The following is a 21,773-nucleotide window of genomic DNA, read 5'->3' as shown; positions in this document are numbered from 1 at the left end:
TGAAATCTCTACTCTCTATCTTTTCACCTCTCTTTTCTGTGAAGTTCTCTTCAAGTGTTTCCTCTCCTGATCAGTCCACAAAGGAATTGAGGTAGAGTTGCTGTGTGTGCTTGAAGATTATCTTTAGAGATAAAAATGAAAAAAAAAAAAGAAAAAAGAAAAGAACCTCAGATTATGGGGTTTTTTTCATACTTGCACTAAGGATATGGCAGTCTGTAGCTGTTAAATGATTTAGCTTATGATTGAGCCCATAAACAGGACAGGCCATGAAGTTTTGAAGGAATACCTGAAAGGATAATTTGGTGTGGTACTTGGGAAATGTTTTGAGCAAACAATGTAGAGTAATTCGAACAGGCATATAACATATTGGGACCAGAAACTGGAAGTAATATTTGTAGGGGAGTATCAAATAACTTGTTTGAGCGTGTAAGCTGCCTTCAGCTGGGCCTTTTTCCACTGCTTCCACTAGTTGGTCTCAGTAGATTCATCTTTCTACTCCCTGAATAAATAGATGTGTCCCAAAAAGCCTGTGCTGGATCCATAACAACTGGTGACTGGTAAAAACAGAGGATGAATTGTTGTTCCTCCTATTAATTAAGATCTATATGAATAGGCAAAACTCTTTCCACAGCAGTAGTACTAAGTGGCAGGATTTGGGTATAGGTGGCCTTTCCTGCCTGGTCTTTGCTACAACTGTGGATTTTTCATCCATAGAAATCTAAGTATCTATTTTAGGGTGAGTTGGAAAGCCTTTACTGGACTGGGCGGTTCTCCAGTGACTGCAGTATTTGCATACATAGTCACTTCCACAGTAAATGCAGGTGTTTGAAGCTGATTCCAGCCTGTTTTAAACATCCTGTTGATTCAGATCCTGATTTCCTGGACGCCCACAGTTGCCTGGAATCTGTCAGAATCTGAGCTAATTCACTGAAACATAATTGACCCTTTTCACACTTGGATCACTCGGCTGCTACTTTTAAATGACCAGGTCAGCTTTTGTGTGAAAATGAATTGGCACAGAATAGGATCAAATGCATCATTTTACCTGTATCTATCTTCTTCCACCTGTGTTGAAGCTTACAGTCAGTTTTACATGATCATAAGGACTCAAAATAAAAATTATTTTGTCTTCTTCTGGTCCTGTTGCAGTACTTGCTCAGCACATATCATTCGGTCCTTACTGGCTGACCATGGAATGGACTGATCACTGCTCTCCCCTCAGGTGCCTTCTGCAATGTTCTGGCAGTGAACTCCTGCAGACTACTGGGTGTTCTCCTGATTTTCATGTCAGTTTGGAGTAATTCTCCCATCAGTGCTAGTGAAAACAGTCTTGGCTGAAAAATATGACACCAGGGGCTCTGTAGGAGCTAAACTGATGTGCACTGTGCAATTTTCTTGCACATCTTATTCTCTGCTGCCAAAAGGGTAAGAGGAGCTAGATACACAGAAAGAATGAGCCTCGCTTCCTGTCAAACTGCACATCTTACTGGAAGGCTTTGATACAAAAACAGGCTGCTGGACACACTTTGGTATGACTGGAACTGTATTGCATTCAGCCATTCTCCTGTACCTCTTGTCCATACCCACTGAAAATAAGTGACTGCATATATTTCAGGAGAGGTGTGTCTGGGCTGACAAAGGACTAGGAGGCAGAAATGTAGGCAATTCAAGGCAGTGGAAAACGTGAGCTCATTCCCTAGGACTTTGGACAATGCTTCCTTTCCAGCTTGGCCTGAAGGGACTGGTGGTTGGGCCGCACCTCAGGTCATCTGCATGAGAAACCTTGAACTGTCACAACTCTTTCCTTTGCCCAGTTTCTTTTACAGCTTATCATCACAGATCAAAATGTGAAGCCTGAATTGTACTGCTGAGCCATGTATGAGCTGTATTTTTCCAGAGTGATGTTCAGTTGCTGGTGTATATGGTCACATATAAGTGGTTGTGGTTCTCTGCTAGAGAAAGTTTCTTAAATTTTTAACCAATTGCCATCACCACCCAATAGTATTCAAGCTCCAGTTATGGGTTACTCTGGCTGATTCTGCCTTTTAATTATGATCATATCATCTATGGAGGCCCAATGGCATGACCAGGATGCATTTCTCTCAGGAGCAGTCCTGTAGGTGTGGTATTCATGCAGCTCACAGTGAAGTCTGAGGCAGCTCTGTGTGTTGTATGCACAGCACCTCAGAGCTCTTTGCTTCATAGGTAGAAGCAAGATCATTTCAGCTTGTGCAAAATCACTTTGTTCACATGTGGAAAGAACTGAAAATTGGCTTCTCTGCAAAAGCTCACAGCTTATGTTGAATATCAATAACTGCAGCTCTGGTGCTTGTGGCTGGCACAGGGCACAACATGGACTCACAAGTGCCTGAACAGTGCAGAGCTCGTCTGCCCAAAGGCACATGCACAAGTAACAGAAACCTCAGAAAAAAGAGACTACAGGAGCAGATATGACCTAGTTTTAAAAGCAGCATCATATATGCACAGTAAGGGGGAGCAAAGAGTCAGCATAATTAATACTTTCTCTGTGACTTAACACTTTTTTTCTTGACTTCTCCTCAGCTTGGCAATCTGATACCAGATAGAGGTATGACTGGTAACGTACAAGAAGCAGAGATTGTAAAATGGGAAAACAAGGAAAAAGATTTCTGATAAAAGCTTTACCTTTAGTCCAGTATCTTTGTGAACACACTAATACAAATAGCTACAATAGGAATAGCACCCTGAAACCACATCTGCTTCACTCCTCTAGATATCCTCAAGTACAGGTGAGACAGGAAGTCAAAGTTCAGCTTTTCAGCTGAACCTGACTGTAAGTGCCATGGTATTCAGGGTTTGGTCTTCTCTCCAGTCCTCTCTGCACTTAATTAACTTAAACGCATGAATAAGAGAGAAATTGGATTCTATCCTTGTCGAACATACTCTTTTTGCTTAGAGAAGTATGTAAGTGCCCTAACTATAGTCAGATATATGCTAACACATTATTATAATGAATGCTACCTATGAAATAATCACAGGCAGAAGTCAAATGTTCTGCAGCTGGTTTGTATGGGGGAGCCAGTCCAGGCCTTACAGGCTGACAGCACAGCACCCTGGTGTATCAGCCACTCCTCCCAGTTCTGTATCACCACAAAACTCCTCACAGTTCTGTATCACCATCAAACACCCCAGCTAGACTCTGCTCTAAGGCAGTTTTGATGACTGGTACAGTTATGCTTCAGTAAGATACATATAACAGTAGAGCACTAGGAGACAGTTCTTCAGAGACATAATTTGGGCTTTAAGAGCCCTAGAGATCTCTAAGTGATGTGCTCTGAAATATTACCACATTCCTGAACTTTCAGTGTATAACTTGACAGCAGATGCATAGAAAAATTATACAGATGCACTTAAGAATAATGAAAATAAATTAAGAATAAAGGAAATGTTTGGTGCAGACAGTGCCATTAAGAAAATATGGTTTGACCTAAACTAAAATAGGGCAATTTTCTGTTACTGAAAATTAATGTTATAGCTTTTAAACTAAAATTTAGAGAGAGCTAACTGGCACAGAAAAGTGTATAGTTCAGGATGACACGTATTTAGTGGCGGAAATGTTATTAAATCCCCTGCAATCTTAGTGAAAAGGACAGGAAAAAGTGTTAATAAAGTCCAGGAAGAAACCAGACAAAAAGTTGCTACGTGTGAAGTGGTGAAGTGCATTACATAAACAGTGTGCCCCAAAAAAAACCCAGATTCATAAAAAAACAGTTAAATGAAACATGTAAAAATGCTGAGGCTGATTGCCCTGGTTTTCAGCTGGGAATCTGACCCAATTTAGGCATCTGAGAAGTCTGATGACAGAAAGTGACTGTTAGGAATGGTATGGCCAAGGCACACACTGATACAGCCCTACCAAAACGGGTCATGCTGCTTTAGGATCATTACACAAGACAGAATTTCCATGGGGTGAAGGCTGTGACTGGAGATGGAGGACTGCATCATTAATCACGTAATGAGGATGGTAAATGTGGTAGCGATGTGCTTGCGATAGAAAAATCAGCTGTGAGAGCAAACAATATGGAAATAACAAAACCTTTAAGGTACTCCTAACCAAATTAGGAAAATGCACTCGGGCAATGTGTGTCTTCAGGCACATCAAATATGATTCCTTGTGGAAATCAGCTGTTCAAGATCCATTGTGGAGGTCCTCACAAGATGCGGATTAGCAGCTTTCAACTCAGGCCTTGGCCATCCTGAGCATCCACAGCGGCAGGAGCACTCACCTGGGGTCTCCTCTTCCCAATCAAGGCACCAAAGAGCTTTGGCCTATAGACTATTGCAGATGAATTTCTACAACTTGAACTCTTTAACTGAGAATTTTTAGCAAACGGCAATCTTGAAACCTGTACTCTCATGAGGGCTTCCCTATCAAAAGGTTTTGGTTCTCTTTTTCACTCTGTTGTGGTGTCACGGATCGTGAAGGAGAATCGCTGCTGGAAGCTCCTTTGCTGGCAGACACCTGATGATTTGGCAGTGGCTGAGGTGTGATCCCAGCTATCACAGCAGCCACGTTCTCTTCTGAAACCCCAAGGATGCCCTCAGCTACCTGGGAGTAGAGACAGGACAGGCCTTTAGAAAACACAGCCTGCTCCCCAGCTCACAGTAAAGAAACATCAGCACCAACTACTTTCTCACTTCTCTTTCTGAGAGCAGTAGAGGTTATCTATTTTTTACTATTGCTCAGTTCCCAGCTCTGTTTTGGGACTCGTTGCTCATGCTTGCTCTTGAGCAGTTCAGGGGCTCAGAGCCTTCATGGGGTTTTCCCACAGAGCTGCCAAGACTCCATGTTCTCCCCAGCCCTGCTGAAATCCCCTGGAACCTTGGCCCACCTAGTGCATGTGCACATGGCATCCAGCCAGCATCTCTGTGTGGCATCAGCTCAGCAGAGGAGAGGCCTGGTGGGGCATGCCAGATGAAGTCGCCCGTGCTTGTGGCAGCCACTGAGCACTACAGCCTGCAGCAGGGGTTAATGTGGTTTGGCAAGAAAATGAAGGAAAATGCCAGTGTTTTGAAGCTTTTTCAGGGAACTGAAAGAAACAGACCTGAGTCCTTTTTATTTCACCATCTCAGAAAGATTTTTATAAAAACCTAAAGGCAATAGTTTTCAGGAGAGTAACTTTAGTTTCCTTTCTTCTTCTTTGTGTGTTTCTCTCTCTTACATTGCCTTATCATAATACAAATATACAGAGAAAGAGAGAGAAAGGAAAGGAAAGGAGTTTTAAGCTTTAAAATAAATCCATTTTCTTGAGGATTGTGGTTTAATAAAGGTTGTGCATTACATTTTCATAAAAGAGCCTGGAAAAACAAAATAAATTCTCAGAATCCCTTCTAGCCCCATCTATCCATCTGTCCAGGCAGGTGAGCAAACCATAGCGCCAACATACTAAAGATAAGAGTGCAGTGATAAAAGATGCTTCACCACACAATGTGGGGAAAGTTTTTTACACATTGGGCCTAGCTTCTTAGTGTAGGTTCCTCTTTCCATTCTCTGAAATTCTTTAAAAAAATTGCACACACAATAAAACAACTTTCAAAAGCAGTTTCCTCAGTTCAGCCCTCCCTTCACTCCCACACCATCTCTACAGATGCTTCTTAGATGTACTACAAAATACATATAAAAGTTACTTGTGCTTGTACTGCGTAGGTTGATAGTTTTTAGAGCATTCTGTTACAGCATGATGTAAACTAACCTACACAAAACCCTCAAGGTTTGTCATTTAGTTTTGTTTACCTGTTTCTTTGATGTAAAATAAATCCCTTTTTTTACTAAGACCAGCAGAAAGAGAAGACCTAGCCATTCCCCAGCTCAAACTTATCCTTTCTTTTTAAAGGTTATACAATCACAACAGGAAATATTTTGAAATGGCCACACTAATCACAAGACAGAGTAGTTTTTAGTCTGAACAAGTGTTTATATTAGTCTTCTATTTTTAGGTCGCATCACATGCCAACTCCTTGCCATTGCCATTTGTATTAATACTAGTTTTTTCTGGTATTTTCCCCATTTCTTTACACACCTGATGCAAAGCAATATTTGGAAAATATGCTCATTTTGCCTTAAGTCCTCAGAAAGCATCCAAATATTTTAGGAATCCATCCTTAGCAGTGGCATTCCAGACTAGTTGCCCTGCACACTTCTGCAAAAGCAAAAGCAAACACAAACAACACAATTTGTCTCCTGCTGCCAAAACTATCAGTGAGAATGTAACAACAATACTTTGACCAGTATGTCAGTGGCCTCCCCACAGTGCCACAATATCCAAAGCAATATGACTTTCTAGATTAGAGTCAGGAGCCTCCTTACTGAACTGTGTAAAAGGATCTGGCACTCCAAAACCACTTCTTAAGTGCTGGGATGAAGTGGACTGAAGGGAACATTCACAATGAGCTTCCTCATTATCATTCCTGCAAAGAGCCATGTCAATAAGGAGATGAAAATGTTAATGACTTCTTTGTATCTCTTTGTGAAAAGGCCTCCTTGCAACTACAAGAGGTAGATGATTAAGGATCAGGTGTCTTCTGAGGGCTGACTGGATTGGCAAGAGTTGGCAAGACTGTAGGTGTGTTCTTGAGGATCATAAGCGGAACATCTTAAATTCCAGTGCTCTCTCTCACTTGCTCAATGCCTTCTGAAAAGTAACTTTCCTAATCTCATATAATTTTTTCTTTAAATAATAGTAATATTTTTTGCACCACTCAGTCACCTTGCTGCTGATGGCTCAAGGAATTTTAATGTCTTGCTTTGTAAATGCTACAGGAGTTATAAGGAGAACATTTAAAGTGGCTTTTGAAATTGAGCACTATCTTGAACTTTAACTGATGATATAATGAGACTTCCTAAATCAATTATCAAAATAAAATAAGTATTTCTTTAAAGGTAAGTGGATATTTTTTGCATGAATTGTAATAATGTAATAATATCCTAAGAGGAAAAATCTCCACAAACTGTAGGGTGCTAAAAGATTCTCTGATTCTCAAATGACTGAATGCCTCATATAACAGAATCAATCTATTATTTTGTATACTGGATTTCTGATGTCTTGTTCTTGTTACAAGTAAAACAACAGTTCAGCTGAAAACCAGGTAAAAGACTTTCTTCAGAAACTGGGTGTAAAAAGAGATTGTGGTTAGATTTGCTCAATCACAAAAAAAAAAAAAAAAAAGACAAAGAGAGAGACAGGAGAGTAGCAAGTACCTAGAGGAGTTAAAACAAAGTGTAAACCCACAGAGAGAGCCCAGTGCACCACCATCCACACCTACTCTGCCTCGGGTTGTAGAAATGTAAGTTTTTACACCTGCCTGCCGAAGAGTTTCCATGGCCCTGTCTGGGATGACCCCACCTCATCAGCTCTTAATTAGGAATTTTACCATGAAATACAGAAAATCATGACACTGAGCAGCAAGAAAGCTAGACAGAAACACCTTCGTCTCTGAGAAAGCCTCAGAGGAGGTGTGTGAAACCCTCCACACCCTTTGTGGGGGATTTCAAGGAGATCTCTAGATACAACCATGTATTACCCCTGAAATTTCTGTTGCAGTGAGATGTCTGCCTCCATCTTATCTCATAAAACCCAGAAGTATCCAAACTAGCAAAAAGAGTACGATTCACACTTCCTAAATATCACACAATGGGGAAGTGGGAGATATGGATTTATTTCTCTCTTCAGAGTGAAGAGATTAAAATCTATCCCCCCCGCCCCCCCCAATCAAGCAATAGGATTTTCTATTAGTTGCTTCACGGAAAATATATAAATTACATTAAAACAGGAACTGCATTTTGGATGTCTTCTCCTCTCAAGTACTACAGAAACACTAGAGTTTGTTTTTCTCACCTATGGAATTTATAGCACAGTGGTACCATGCAAACTGGAACAAATTCAGCTGCAGGAGTAAAGACAACTTGTAGATAAATAACATTGTGATTTAATGCATTTCTGCAAGAATGCTTGGTTCTAATCAGGCCAGGTAAACATCCATAGTCTGTAGACTATGTATCCACAGGACTCATTGACATCTTGCTTCTTTCTGTATCCCACGGAGGATGTACTCCAATAAGTGTTTTGGCAATTTATGGTTTACTAGGTTCTCAAGCTGATGCAGCACAAGGAAAAGTCTTCCCTCCAGTCAACAACTGTGATTTCAGGCTTGCAGCCTGAGCTGGGTATTGGGATATATGGGCTTCTGAGGACTTAATGCTTGGGGTTCATAATTTTTGTAATGGCACCTTTAGCAAAAGCTGAAGAGCTGAAGACCTCAGTCTTGGGTTTTAGCACTTTGTGACAACAAAAGACCATTTAGACTCCTAAAGCCTTTTTCAGTGCTAGCATAAAGATCAGAAATTGGAAATTCCACCTGTGATGGAAGTTTTCTCCTTCAGCGTAGGGCTGGAGTGGATCCTAGCAAGTAGGTCAGGCACCTGAACAGGCGGAAGCCTGATGCTAGGCATATAATGTGAGTCACAAATGTACATTTGCTTTGCTCTGCCTCCTGAGATTATGCTCCTTTTGCAGAAGAATCTCTTATGCTCCTAGCTAAATCATCCATTGGTGAGCATAGTGCCACAGTGGATGGACGGTCTTCATCCTCTGTTGTAAGAATCAGTGGCAATCAAATAAATATACTTGCTTTTTCTGCTTTTATTGCTGTGCCAATTGCTTTTCTCTAGTTCAAGAACTCTGGCAGATCTTCCAGAATGTACTGCCACTCAATGAGTCTTCTAGATCATGGAGTTAAAATGTCTTGCTAAACCCTTTGAGAACAGATATCCTGTCCCAGCAGACTAGGAAAGACATTCAGCATCAAAAAGCTACCTGGCTCAACTCCACATTTTTGCACCATTCCCCAAGGCAGATATAAGGTGCTTGTGGAAGTGTGTGAGGGTGAGTTTGGTAGGTGTGTGTGATGCTTTCATTGCAAATCACCTGGCTGAGTGTTTGTGTCTTTTCCCTCTGTGACAGGCAGGGGGGAAGTGGGGCTGTTTCTAGTTGAACAAAAATTCCTGACTTCCTGCTTTGTTTCGATGGATGATCTCATGATGATGAGCTTCAGCCTACAGGGGTATAGGTATCTACTTGCTCTATGTCTTGCTAAGATCCTTTACACATTCTTCCTTCCTGGCTGGAATGGGAGAAGAGCAGTAGAAAGATCCCATACTTACACTGACTACATTTTCTGCCAAGGGTGGCAATTACACAGGGAAATACCTAGGAAGCAGGCCAGAGAAAAGGACTTCAGTGAGAATGAAAGTTGTGCTCATGGAGCTACAACAAGGCTCAGGCTGGCCTCAGAGCAAAGACCAACCTAATGTTTTAACAGAACAAGGCTCACAGGACAAACACGGAGAAAATCAGACCTTCTTGTGCCAGCACAAGACCTCAGCTATCTCTTGTGACATCCTGTCATTGCTGGCATGACTAACTCCTATCAGAGAGGCATGGGGGTACATCAGTGTGAAGGACAAGATTTGAGGAAAGCAGCAGATGATAATTTTCAGCGTTCTGTGGTGACAATACAATGCTATCTGTGATGCAGGCTGTCAAAATAAAACAGTCAGAAGGATGAATGGGAAGACTACAAGATTTTCAGTGGTAAGAGACTGAAGCCACCTCTTGCCCCACTCCTAGCAAACTGTTGTCAACTCTTCAGCTCTGTCTTGCTGTTCTGACGAAAAGCTACCCTAAAGTTTGCTTGGCTTTCCTAATCCCAGTGGGTTGGAAGGATGCACAGATCAACTTATTCATAGACTGGAAATGAAGAAGAAAAGCACACATAGAGATCCTCTATTAAAGAGTTAAGAGGAAGAGAGGAGAAAGAAGGAAGTAGTGGTTGAAATAATCTGCTTTAAGCAAAGAAAAAGGTTAAGAAATACTTGATAACATTTTGAACAGTGTATAAACAACACAGAAGAGCCCCAAACCAGGTGTTTTCCTTTTTTTTTTTTTTTTATTTTCCTGGGGGTGTGGGTGTTCATAACTAGTGGAAACTGCAGCTAGAACTTCAGAATTGGAAACACTACACTTTTAGCCAAAAAAAACAAGCACAGTTTTCTCACCCACCAGACCAAAACATGAAGTGAAGGGATTATTTCTAATAAGGAGAAGAGAGGTTGGTTTCCAAACCCTTTCAGTGTAGGGTAGCACAATTTCTTCTATCTTGTTATTTAATTTGAGAACGAGTGGATCAAAAGTATATAAAACAGAACAAGCACATTAAAACCCTTTGTAAAGTTTACCACAAAGGACACTGAGACTGTCAGTGTCAAAAAGATAAATACAAACTGATTTGCAAAGAACATTTACATACTCTGTAATTCTTATCTGAGAATGCTCTGTTGGCTTTTAAAAAATGGTACCATATTTGGCTGTTTCTCCACTGGGGAAATACTCTTGTCTTTTATCATGATTGAATGTAGTGATTCAGCAGCAATACAATCTTTGTAGCTCTAACATATAAAAAAAATTAATGCATAAGACGTTGCAGATGTATTCAAAAAAGTGCTGTCATTTGCAATTGTCTGTGTGTAGGGCCTTGCCAAAATCTATGGCATAATTTCTCACCAATGTGAGTTGTGAAAAGGATTTAGATTAAGGATTGTTTAGGACTAATTAATTTCACAAGTGAAATAAATGTGAGTAAAATAAAAATAAAATAAATAGATAAAATTGAAAAAAATAATTTTGATGTTTGAAACTATTTTGAAGTTTAATTACTGCAAACTTATCTTTCTGCTTTTATATAATCCCATTTAACTCTGTTCATGAAACTGTAACGCAGTCAGTAACAGTCTGCAAGATATTTATTTACCAGCACTACTGAGAGTTATTTATCTTTGATGCCTTTGATGGCTACACATCAAGAGATTTAAGCTTTGGCTCAGATCTGAAAAAAGGAAATAAGCCCCCACAAGTCTCTACAGCACATTTCTCTGTAGGAGGAGGAGGAGGAGGAGCAGGACAGCCCTGAGACAATAATGTCCATGCAGAAAGCTCAGCCTGAATCTATTGTCTCCCTCCCAGAAGAAAGTAAAGGGGCACAGTGACACTGGGCTTCAGAAATGGTAGGTGAGGGCTAGGGCTCAGTGGAGCACGCTGGAGACAACAGAGAGAACCTACACTGAGATGCTGGGCCAGGCAATTATTTCTCTGAGTCAGTCAATGAACCCTATTCACAGAAACTGAGTGGGCTGCTTGGACTCAGAAGTAAGAGACTGATATTTCAGTACACTTTCTTACCAGACAAATGAAGTCTGTGGGTGAGCATGTAGCCTCATCTGTAGGGGAAGATGTAATATGGGAGAATCCAGAAGGGAATGACCTGGGCAACTGTCAGCCAGAACAGGTATCACACATTTGTTTACTTTATCCTTAACATAGATGCAAGAATGTAAATGAAACCCAGAGAGCCACTGAGCCCAGCTGCTGTCCAGCTTTATTTGAAAAGGATCTTTGGCCTCTATACATGAGTCTATATTTCTCCTCTCTCTCTTTCTCAAAAAATGTGAATTGGCTGGATGAAAGCCTGGAATTCAGACATCTATAATTCCACCTAATGTTTTTTAGCTCCTTTTCCTGATTAGTGCAACTGCATATAGTTTTCTGTGTGTAATGGCCGTAACAACTCAGGAGAAGGTTGTAGATGTGCGTAATGGCAATAAGAATAATATTCATTATATATTATTTCACTGTAAGTCATAGTAAGAAAACAGACCAATGTTTTCTACTGTTTCCAGAGCCAGTGGATCCACACATGTTTGTGTTATCTCCCCTTGCCAGGCAGTGTCACTGTCTCATTCTAACTGTTCAAAATGCCTTTCACTTAGCCCTTTTTTCTGTCTGGGGTCAAAACAAGAAAAATGTGGCTCAGAATAGAAGACAAAGTATTTCTTGTGGATACAAATATCAGTCTGCAAATCCCACACCAAATCCTGCTTGACTCAACATGTGACAGACCTAGTTTATGAATAAACCATATACTTATCTTTGATTGAAGGAAGTGAAAGCATCTAGCATTCAGTTCTCTTGGGCCCATAGCTGGACACAAAAACATCTTTAATATATAAGCATGGCTTTATTTCTAATACCTGGCACACTTTGAATTTCAGGCTGGTTCTTTGTGAACATATCCCTACTTATCTTCTTTGGATTTACTAAAAAATTTAAGCTGATGATACATAGAGGGTGTGAACTTTTTCACTTTGCTGTGGTAGGTGTGGGCAGGGGAGCATTTACAACTTCTGTAGCATGTTAGTGTGAACAACAAAATTGTTAGCAATGGCAAGCTGCAACGCTGAAGTTTTTATTTCAAACTTGAGACTCAAGTCAAATCTCCAGGTGATCACATATGCTTTTGAAGATGGCAAAGATTTTCAGTTTTATGGCCCCTTACTGCAAGAAAGACATTGATGTGCTAGAAAATGTACAGAGAAGGACAATGGAGTATGGAGCACAAGAACAGCTGGGGCTGCTGGGCATGTTGAGTCTGAAGAAAAGAGGAGAACTTATCACTCTACAACCACCTGAAAGGAGGTTGGAGCCAGGTGGGGGTTGGTCTTTTCTCCCAGGTAACAACTGATAGGAAAAAAGGAAATGGACTCAGGTTGGCCTGTAAACCCAAGGGGGATTTAGACTGAATAATAGGAAAATTCCTTCACAGAAGGGGTTGTCAGGCATTGGAACAGGCTGCCCAGGGAAATGGTGGAGTCACCATTCCTGGAGGTATTTAAAAGATGTGTAGATGTGACACTTCAGGACATGGTTTAGTGGCAGACTTGGCAGTGCTGGGTTAAGGGTTGCACTCGATGACCTTGAGGACCTTCTCCAACCTAAATAATTCTGTTTCTGACCACCTCCTTTTCCTTCTACACTGATGACTACAGTCCAAAAGACAACTTGGAGCAGTCAGAAAAACAGGCACAACCAAAGGAACTGATTGTACTGTAATATGATTGATTCCTTTCTCTCTCTGCTCTCCTGCTGCTGACTGACACAGCAATAGTCTTTCCACTCGTGCTCCATATTTAACAAAGTGATTCCCAGGCACTGCCGTGAGAGTTTGTAGTTGGTTTTTGCAATACTGCAGCAGTGAAAACTGGGAAGTGCTGAGAATCCACCCCACTCAGTGTAAACATCTCCAAGCTCAGGGTAGACCTATCATATTTGCTATTGATATCCACATTGGCTATGATCTCTGCCCCTCTCATGTGGGGGTAATTATGTACTCAGCCCACAAACATGAGCAGAACAGGCATGTGAGCTGAGCAAGCCTATCAGCCTACTACAACATTTAAAACTGTGCCATGTCCTGTTTCTCAGAGAAGAGCTGTTGGTAGAAAACATTTCATTTTAAAAGCTCAAAAAAAAAATTTCACAAGTACATATGGTTTTAAATGTCAAACATTTAAAATGCATTTCACCATAAAAAACCTCAGTGATGAGTTTGTGAAGCTATTTTATCCACTAACACTGAGTTTTAAGATTATGTATCTGCACTGCTGAGAATTGCTGAGCTTGCAAAAGCCAGACACGTAACAGGAAACTTCATTCTTTATCCTCTTAGAGGTGTTAAAGACATGTTTATGCCCCATAGGAAAAATGGGTTACCAAGAAGGTGCATCTTCATGTGAAAGACTGAGTTCCAGTGATTTTCTGTGACAGGGATATACAGATTTAGGTCACAAATTGGGCTGATAAGGAGATGTATGCAATGTGCAAGGCAGTGCTTAGTTCAGCTTAAGGTCTTAATCTTGCTTCTGTTTAACTCAGTCTCACATCCATGTGCTAGCAGCTCGCTTCTTGTAGCTGCAATCATGGAGAGGTTGTAAACTTTTTGACTAAGTATGTATTTCTAAAGACCCCAGCAGCTCTGCTCTGTGCACTGAGGGTTTAAACACTGTGTAACTGAGATCAGCAGCTTTACAGAGACATGTGACTGAGGGGAATGGAAGGTGTGTGTGTGTGCACATATGAAAATGTCGTGTCTTTTCCTTCCATGTTGAAATGCTCACAATGCCCATTTATCTCAGGAAGGTTACTGTTCTAGAAGCCTGAATAAATAAACAGCTGAAGATCTTGAGAGCCAGAATTTCATCAGCAGGTTCCCCTGGTTGCTTTTTAGCTGAATGATCCTACTAGTGAAATGGTGTAAGTTAACAAGCTGAAGACAGGAAATCAGTCAAGATTCTCTATCTCTATTCTAACTGAACTCAATGAGTTGCCAAGAAACTCTACAGGTCACAGGCTTGAAAATGGACATGTTTAAACTTGCCTTTTTCCACTTGATTTCTGTTGGAACCAATGCCTTCCCAGCAATTTTCCAAAGGCCCTATCAGAAAAATTTAGACTTTTTACTCCTGATTGTTCAATAAATGGTGCTATGCCCTATGTAAAATGCACTGTTTAAACTCCTGTCCTAAATACTAAATAAACAATTTATTTTTGGGCATTTTTATGACCTCCAGTGTTGTAGCATCAAAGTGCTTCAGAAACACCTACAAAATTCTTATTTGCAGCCTTCCTCGCATATAAAGATTATTTAACCCCATAGTACAAAGAGGAATGTGAGCAATGAAGGCCCTGAGTTACCTAGGACCTGATTTCTAAGAGCATTTGGCATTAAATGAAATGTTACTGTTTCAAAACCACATTTCTATTTACCATACCTGGATTTGCGAGTACTCAAAACTCTGCAAGTCAGATCCAGATATCTTTTAATAAGCATTTGAAAATTAGGATCTCAGAGTTGGTGCCTGTTTCTGAAAGCTTAACCCCTTGAAACCAGATTTGAAACAGAATTTCAAACTCTGTGAGATAAGCATCACATGGGTGGAAGGATGAAGGCACCAGTGAAGACTTAGGTGTCTCAGAATGGGATCTGAAATAGTCAGAAAAATTATCAGGAGCAGTGTGACATCAGCACACTTCACGTCCCACACACATAGATCACCCAGTGCAGACAGAGGATGAGCCTTAAAAATGTGAAAAATTGAGGGAAAAAATAGTAATTCTCACAGAACATACTCTCACAGGGAAACTACAGGGAGACCTGAGCCTTGAACCTCTTTGCCAAAGTTCCTTTTGTTAAAATTCCCTCTTGCCTTTTCTTTCTGGGGCCTAAATATAATTTGCTACATTTTTTTAAGATGGTTGATAGAAGAAAAACACTTCCTTTCCCTTCCCTGTCTGAACAATAATGCAGTGGTTAATTTCAGGAAATAGATGCCTTGAGCTGCCCTCCAAGTCTGACCGTGAGAGTTAGATTATCTGAGCTGGAGATTGCTTTAGCCACAAAGCTTCTGGTTACTGACCATCTTTTACATCAGAAATGCACTCTAAAAAATTATCAATACAACAACTCAGGAAAAGATGAAAGCACTGTGAAGGAGGGCAAGAGATTCTCTAGTCTAGTGACAAAGGCAGCCATCAATTAAGTGCATATGGCCTCGAATCTACTCTTTGGCCTTTGGAGTTATCCAATGATTACTGTGAAACTGTCTCTGAAGACAAGACTTGAGATAAGGTCTTTAGCTTTCCAGCTGAATGGTATTTCAGGCTTCTGACCTCTTTTGTCCTCTTTTGCTTGCTGTTCCAGCTTCTACTGGCTGGCTGCAATTCAGCCCAGCCCATAGTTCTAGCATACTACCTAGGAAGGAGGTGGATAAGCCTTTAAATACTTTCCAAATAATAGAGTTGAATGTGCACACTCTTTATCCTAGGAGCATGCTCTAGAGGAGGAATTATATTATTTCCTACTCTTTTACCTTTTGAAAAGCAAGTATCTGTAAATGCAAAGAAGAAACAGTTTCGCTGAAATTCTTTAAGCATTCTCCTTGGTGGTACCAGACCATCTTTCTCAGACCTGTCAAAATCCATTTTTTATTATAATTGCTAATGGATATCTTCTCTATTTTTGTCTCTAAGTATCTTAAATTCTGCTATCTTGTGTTATAAGATGCAACTACTATGGTTTAATCCCCCAGTAGTCAGAGACTGCATCAGAATTTTCCCTGTTCAGAGCTGAAGCTCTGGAGTTCCATCCTAGCTCCATTTCAGGCATTTCACATGTATCCTTTTCTTAAAAAGGTGACCATCACAAAGCTTTTATCAACATACTACTTTTTGTGACCATCACAAAAGCTTTTATCAGCATCTACTTCCAGGTAGAATTAGTGGCAGAATCATATTTCCCAGAACATTATTCAGTCACTAAGATCACAAAGCTGCTTTGCTTTTTCCTGTAGTTCTACATCTCAGTTAGAATATGTCCTCCAGCAGCAAGTAGATGAGAGCTGAGCAATGAGACAGGAAACGGTCTCTCACTAAACAGGCTGTTCATTGATTTTTTTGTTCTGAAGTATTATTCTGTAATATTTACCCTTAGGACTCTGAGGAGTGCAGACCACCTGCACAAGGGAGATTTTACTACATGTAAAATATGTCAATATTAGTAAATTTAGCACTGTCAGAACAGTGCTCACATCATGAAGTTCAACTGCTGGGCTGTTACAGTTCCGGCATGGTTTTGTCTCACACCAGCCAGTCTCAAACCAGATGGTTTTGTCACACACTCCCTCAAACAATTCTGAGCCACAATCAACTTCTTGTACAGTTCAGGAGTTACGACAGGCAAAAGACAATCCTAGAAAAAGAAGTTCGGATGCAGCCATCACGTTATGGAAGCTGAAAACAGTTATTACAGGTGTGTCAAATATGCTAAAGATCAGGATATGACTGGTCCCAGCAAATGAAGTTGAAAGTTACTGCTGGGTAAAAGCATATTCTGTGTAATGTAATTTTCTGCTGGGTAAAATAATTTTCTGTAGCCCACTAGAGGGTGCAGACACACCTGTGCTGCCTCCAAGATTTACTTCTATGTTTCTGAGACCTGGTATTTCAGTGGTTTCTCCTGAGTATTTGGGGGAAAGAATCACACCTTGCTGTCCTCTACAAAACCACTTTTATCATCATCAGCAGGTAACCCAAAGTCTCTCTTCCTCCTGTTAACTGCTCTCCAGATCCCACCCTCTGTCCTCACCTACCCCAAGTTTGTACTACCAGTTTTCCTTTTTTTGGTCTCATCCTCACCATTTCCCTGCTTACTTATCCACAGTTTCCTACCCTGTCTCTCACTACTGCCTGTGTTCCAGGAGGATTTCCCTTTGATCCCTGCACTGCTTGACTGTCTCAAGGTGAAGCAACAAAAGTACAAAAGGCGTGTTCTCACAGCTTTCAACTGCTGAAGCATTGTAGCCCTAAAGTGGGGTCTATTCAGTGTATCCAGGATTCTGGAGAACAGGACTTCAATTTGGCATGATTTAGTGAGTCTCAAAGACTAATCATGGTTTTAGAAGTTTTGGGGGGGGGGGGGGGGGGGAGGCAGGGAAGAAAGAAAATATCCTAACAAGATTATTTCTGCCTTTGTGTTTACTCAAAGCTTGTGTTCCTGAATATTCCCTTACTGCCTCAGCGGTTGCCTCATACAGCTAACTCTGCATGTAACATCCTGGCAAAGAAAATGCAAAACTTTTCATCTTAAATGTTGACCAGACTTACAGGCAGCTCCCTAAGGAATTTGTCTCGCCATCTCACTGCTGAGGTTTCCTTGCTGCAGCAGATCAGATTTCCTCTATGAGTAAGATCTGCAGAGAGGAACAAACAAGAAATCTTTTAGGGGAAAAAAAAAAAAAAAAAGAGGAGGACAAATCTAAAGATAATTACAAACAGTGATGGTGATGATGGTGACAAGCATTGATAACATTTTCTATTTTCTTTCACAGCCTTAAATATATGGTTCACTAGCTGTAAAACATACCTATGCAGGACTACTAATGCTTCAGAATAGAGACCTCTGAAGATTAAGAGAAGATAAAAGAGCACATACTTCTTGTTGGTTTGCTATTTTCCCTTCTCATTTGTGCAGATGTGAATCAGGTGCAGGATATCTCACAGTAAGTAGCCCTAGCTGCTTCTTCATGACCATAGCAAGGTGTAATTTCTGTTCTTATTTCAAGATTTAGTCAGCAGTGGGGAGAGCAGGGATTTTCAATTCACCAGCTGTTGAGCCTGAATTCTTCATGCAGTAGTGTGAAAATATGACAAAAATGTGTAGCTCTTGATGATCAAACTTACTGATACTTGGCCCCAGCCTGAACAACTCTTGGACCCTCATCAGTCTGTGTGTAAAAAGGCAGAATCTCTCTGTTAGGATATCAATGACAGCTAAACCCCAGTATTTAATTATTGAGCTGTTGCATGAAGCATACACAGATTTTTTTTCTCTCTTTCTCTGATATTTAGCTTTAGTTAAATGTTCATCAGCACTGAAAAATAAGATTACCAATGGAAAATTTCAGTAAGGACAGAAGGCTTCCAATCAAAAACATATGAAAAGAGACTGGATCAAACTGACATTACCTGATTCAAAGAAAATTAATCCTGTGGGATATTTCTGTTTGATTAGCAACAAAATTTAGACAAAACTTGGATTATATTACCCATTGAAAACCTATTTTAAGTAAAAACCTTAACCCTCAGGCTGAGTCCCTCTCAGATTTCCTGTATAAATAGTAAGCCTAAGAGCCTAGCTTGATTTTCCATTTGAGAGCTGGCAGTAAGAATAATCAAGCCAAAACAACAATCCCACAGACATTTAATTATAAATAGAGCTCATTTCATCCAGGAATTCTTGAGCCAGTAGTCAAGGTCCCAACTGTAATGTCATTTCTGTAATGTCACTTTTCAGAGGAGAGCTATGTTTTCAAGCTCCTTTTGAATGCTGTGAAGAGCATGGAACCAGTCAATAAATATGTCTGATAAGAAAACCTCCCTTCTGTCCAACTGAAAGCTTTGCAAACATCAGTTGTGAGCAGCGAAACCCCCTGAAGTTCCGTTTCAAAACAACTTTTTATCTGGAAACTGCAAATGTGAAGTTTGTAAGTGGCAATACATGTGCACAACACCAGCACACATTTTAGACACGTGGTGACACAATCTTGGCGTGCCTTCATTTTTGAGCAGGACAGGGGAGTCTACCACAAAATAACTTGTGGCTGAGTTGTGTCTGGGTTTCTCCCTTCTTGCCACTTGACCAGAACACAGCAGTTATTGTGGCAGACCAAAGTTGCCATACAAGGAATGACCTTTCTGCTATTTGTTTGTTTTCAGTGCTGTTACACTAACCGCTATACATAACATACTTCACCCTCCGACAGAGGAGTGCACCCTTTTCCCACATCAAACAAAGCTACTGATGCTGAAAGAGAGCACTGACAGCAAACATTTTATATCACCTGAGCTGGCCTTTTCTGCACTAACATTCATCAGTGAAAGCCTAATTATCTGCACGGGCAGATGCATCTGAGTTGAACCCAAACCCATGCTGCAAGACAGAAGGTGAACACACAAGCAGTGGGTAAGATGCTGGTTGACAGGGGATGCCTGGGTTCTGTTTGCTCTTCCCACACAAAGCTGCTGAGCACTTCCCCTTGAGCTGTGCCAATATAGTAACTGGGAAATGTGACTGCAGAACTGTAGGCACACCTTAGCCACCTTTCCTTCAGCAAACTATGGCATAGGCTGCAAGTATTTACCAACTAAGGCCATACAGACCTGTAAGGAACAGCAAATTGCTTAGCGCTGATGTTCAAACTAAGACTAAGGCTGATGCAACTGCTTCCACCCCTGCTATAGACTTTTCCCTAGCAGAACGGTGACATGCTCTCTGGTGGTTTCTAAACTGACACAGCTGTTTGCAAGGGAAGACTGAGGTTCTTGATCAGATTGCCGGCATGGGGCAGCTGCAAAAACCAGGACACAAATCTGGCACCAGCTGAGATTCATATGAAGTCCCCATCTGTAGATGCAGTGACAAAACTTCATGTGGATCATTGAGTCTGTTGAGCATGAAATTCATTACAGAGGTCCAATCGCTACTCTAACAGCAATTTTACAAGTAAAGTAGAAATTATTTAGGAATGAAGTCCCAGCATGGATGGAAATTTTGTGTCTGAATCAAACCAATGCTGTTAAAAGTCCTAACTAGGTTCTCCTGACTATGTACAAAATCCAGAAAGTGATTAAAGCAAACATTCAAGAAGTCAATATATCCAAACATTAAAACTGATAACAAGCAAAGACTTAAAAACCCACAAATGCAAAAAAAAACCCCTGCATCTTAAAAAAGCCCACAAATGCCATAGCAGTGTATGATTTTACTCAGGGATCAGCATGGCACGTACAATTTCCCTTTCTGTATGGTGACACGATGACAGCACATTATTACAATAACTTCCCCACAGATGGCTATTTATGCTTGTTTCTGAACTATTAAACAAAACAAAAAGGTTTTCACACAAATAATCCCTCTCTTTATCTATTAAGAAGCAACAAATGCTGTATGCTAAAGTGCACTGTGTTGTGGCACTTTCTTCTGGTGCCTGTCTGTCTGAGTTCAGCTTTTATGCATCAAAAGACCCTGATGAAATTGTATCATTTTATGACATTGTTCCACAGTCACTTCTGTGTGTATGTTGGGCTGTTGTAAACCACCGGAGCAGTCTCAGGATGAGTACAGTACATGACTCTGCAGTAGCTAAAGATATCAGGTCCAGATTTACAATTAAAACTGGTCCAAAATTATCTGGGTTTGATTTTTTTTTCTGTCCCCAATATGTAGAAGCTCATTTTTCCTCTTTTTAAAATCAGAGTTGAAGACATGCTATGATTTTTACTACTCTCCTCACTAAAGCAAACTGTACCTGAGAACTCCTTATTTTCTTCGTGGTTCCTGCAGAGTGAACTCCTTAAAACTGGTGATGCGTCTTATTTCTCTTTTACTGCAGTATTTGCTGTAATAATTCTGACTTCTAAGTATGTGCAACATAATTTCTTAATTGTCTTCGCTCCATTATTAAGCCATATAGTTCTTCATTTATTTCTACAGCTCACAGTCATCTGGCACAAAGAGACAAATGTACTTCTTGGATTGTAAAGAACTTCATTCTCGCTTCAGATGTAAATAATAGCAGGGAGAAAAACCAGTCTTGACTGAGTCTGGCTCCTCTGAGAAACTATTATGAATAAACAATCAAGAAGTGAAAAGATGTACTCCTTACCTGGTCTGAGAGGTACAGTGCACCTTGAAAGCCTCTTAAATGAAACAGAAGAAATAGAAATAGTTGAAAGTTTTTACTCATCCAACCAGAGGACTCAGGAAATGACTGTTTTGCAACTATTAACTCCTTCCTTACTTCGAAGTCTTTCAAGTACAGTTCCAGTGCAGTTTGGTAATGAATGCTCTGCCCTACACATGATTTCTGTTTCATGCTGAGAATATGCAAGGTGGCCAGAGGAGAAGATACTGATCACCTCTATGAAAGAGAAAAACTGCAGTGTCTTCTGCTGTGACCAAATATATTTTTCTGTTGAGTGATGCTTAAGTAATGAAATGCAGAAATGACCTAGAGTAATGGCTTGACCTCCCAACTCTCATTTACAGAAGAGGTCTAGAGCAGTGGAGCAACATTCTCATCATTAATTCAGTGTTGTGGTGCCCAAGAGAGCAAGGTAAAAAACAAGGTGGTTTGATGGAGTGGCATCCATTACAGCCTGGACAAGCATTTCATATACATGTGTATGATACTTTTATACACTGAGGGTCTCCAGCTGAAAGTCAGGCATCCTGGAGTATCAGGAGTTAGTCCTCTGCATGTAAAACCCCTCTGTTTTCCTTGCCTAAAT

The 21,773-nt window shown here is 40.5% G+C and overlaps 1 protein-coding gene across 13 annotated transcripts in view; it reads right to left on the bottom strand.

Annotated features, from left to right (window-relative positions):
• The window catches only part of P2RY8 (P2Y receptor family member 8), a 55,116-nt gene that overhangs the window by 9,865 nt on the left and 23,478 nt on the right, over positions 1–21,773 (bottom strand). For 2 of the 13 annotated variants that reach the window (XM_038144144.1, XM_038144159.1), the window contains one exon: positions 17,589–17,674. The gene's annotated coding sequence lies outside the window, so the exon portion shown is untranslated. The other 11 variants (XM_038144179.1, XM_038144234.1, XM_038144189.1 and 8 more) reach the window with 11 other exon arrangements.

This window comes from Motacilla alba, chromosome 1, assembly GCF_015832195.1.
Source record: "Motacilla alba alba isolate MOTALB_02 chromosome 1, Motacilla_alba_V1.0_pri, whole genome shotgun sequence".
NCBI classification, from domain to species: Eukaryota; Metazoa; Chordata; class Aves; order Passeriformes; family Motacillidae; genus Motacilla; species Motacilla alba.
Note: the sequence above shows the minus strand (reverse complement) of the source record. Positions and strands in the feature narration are given on the sequence as shown.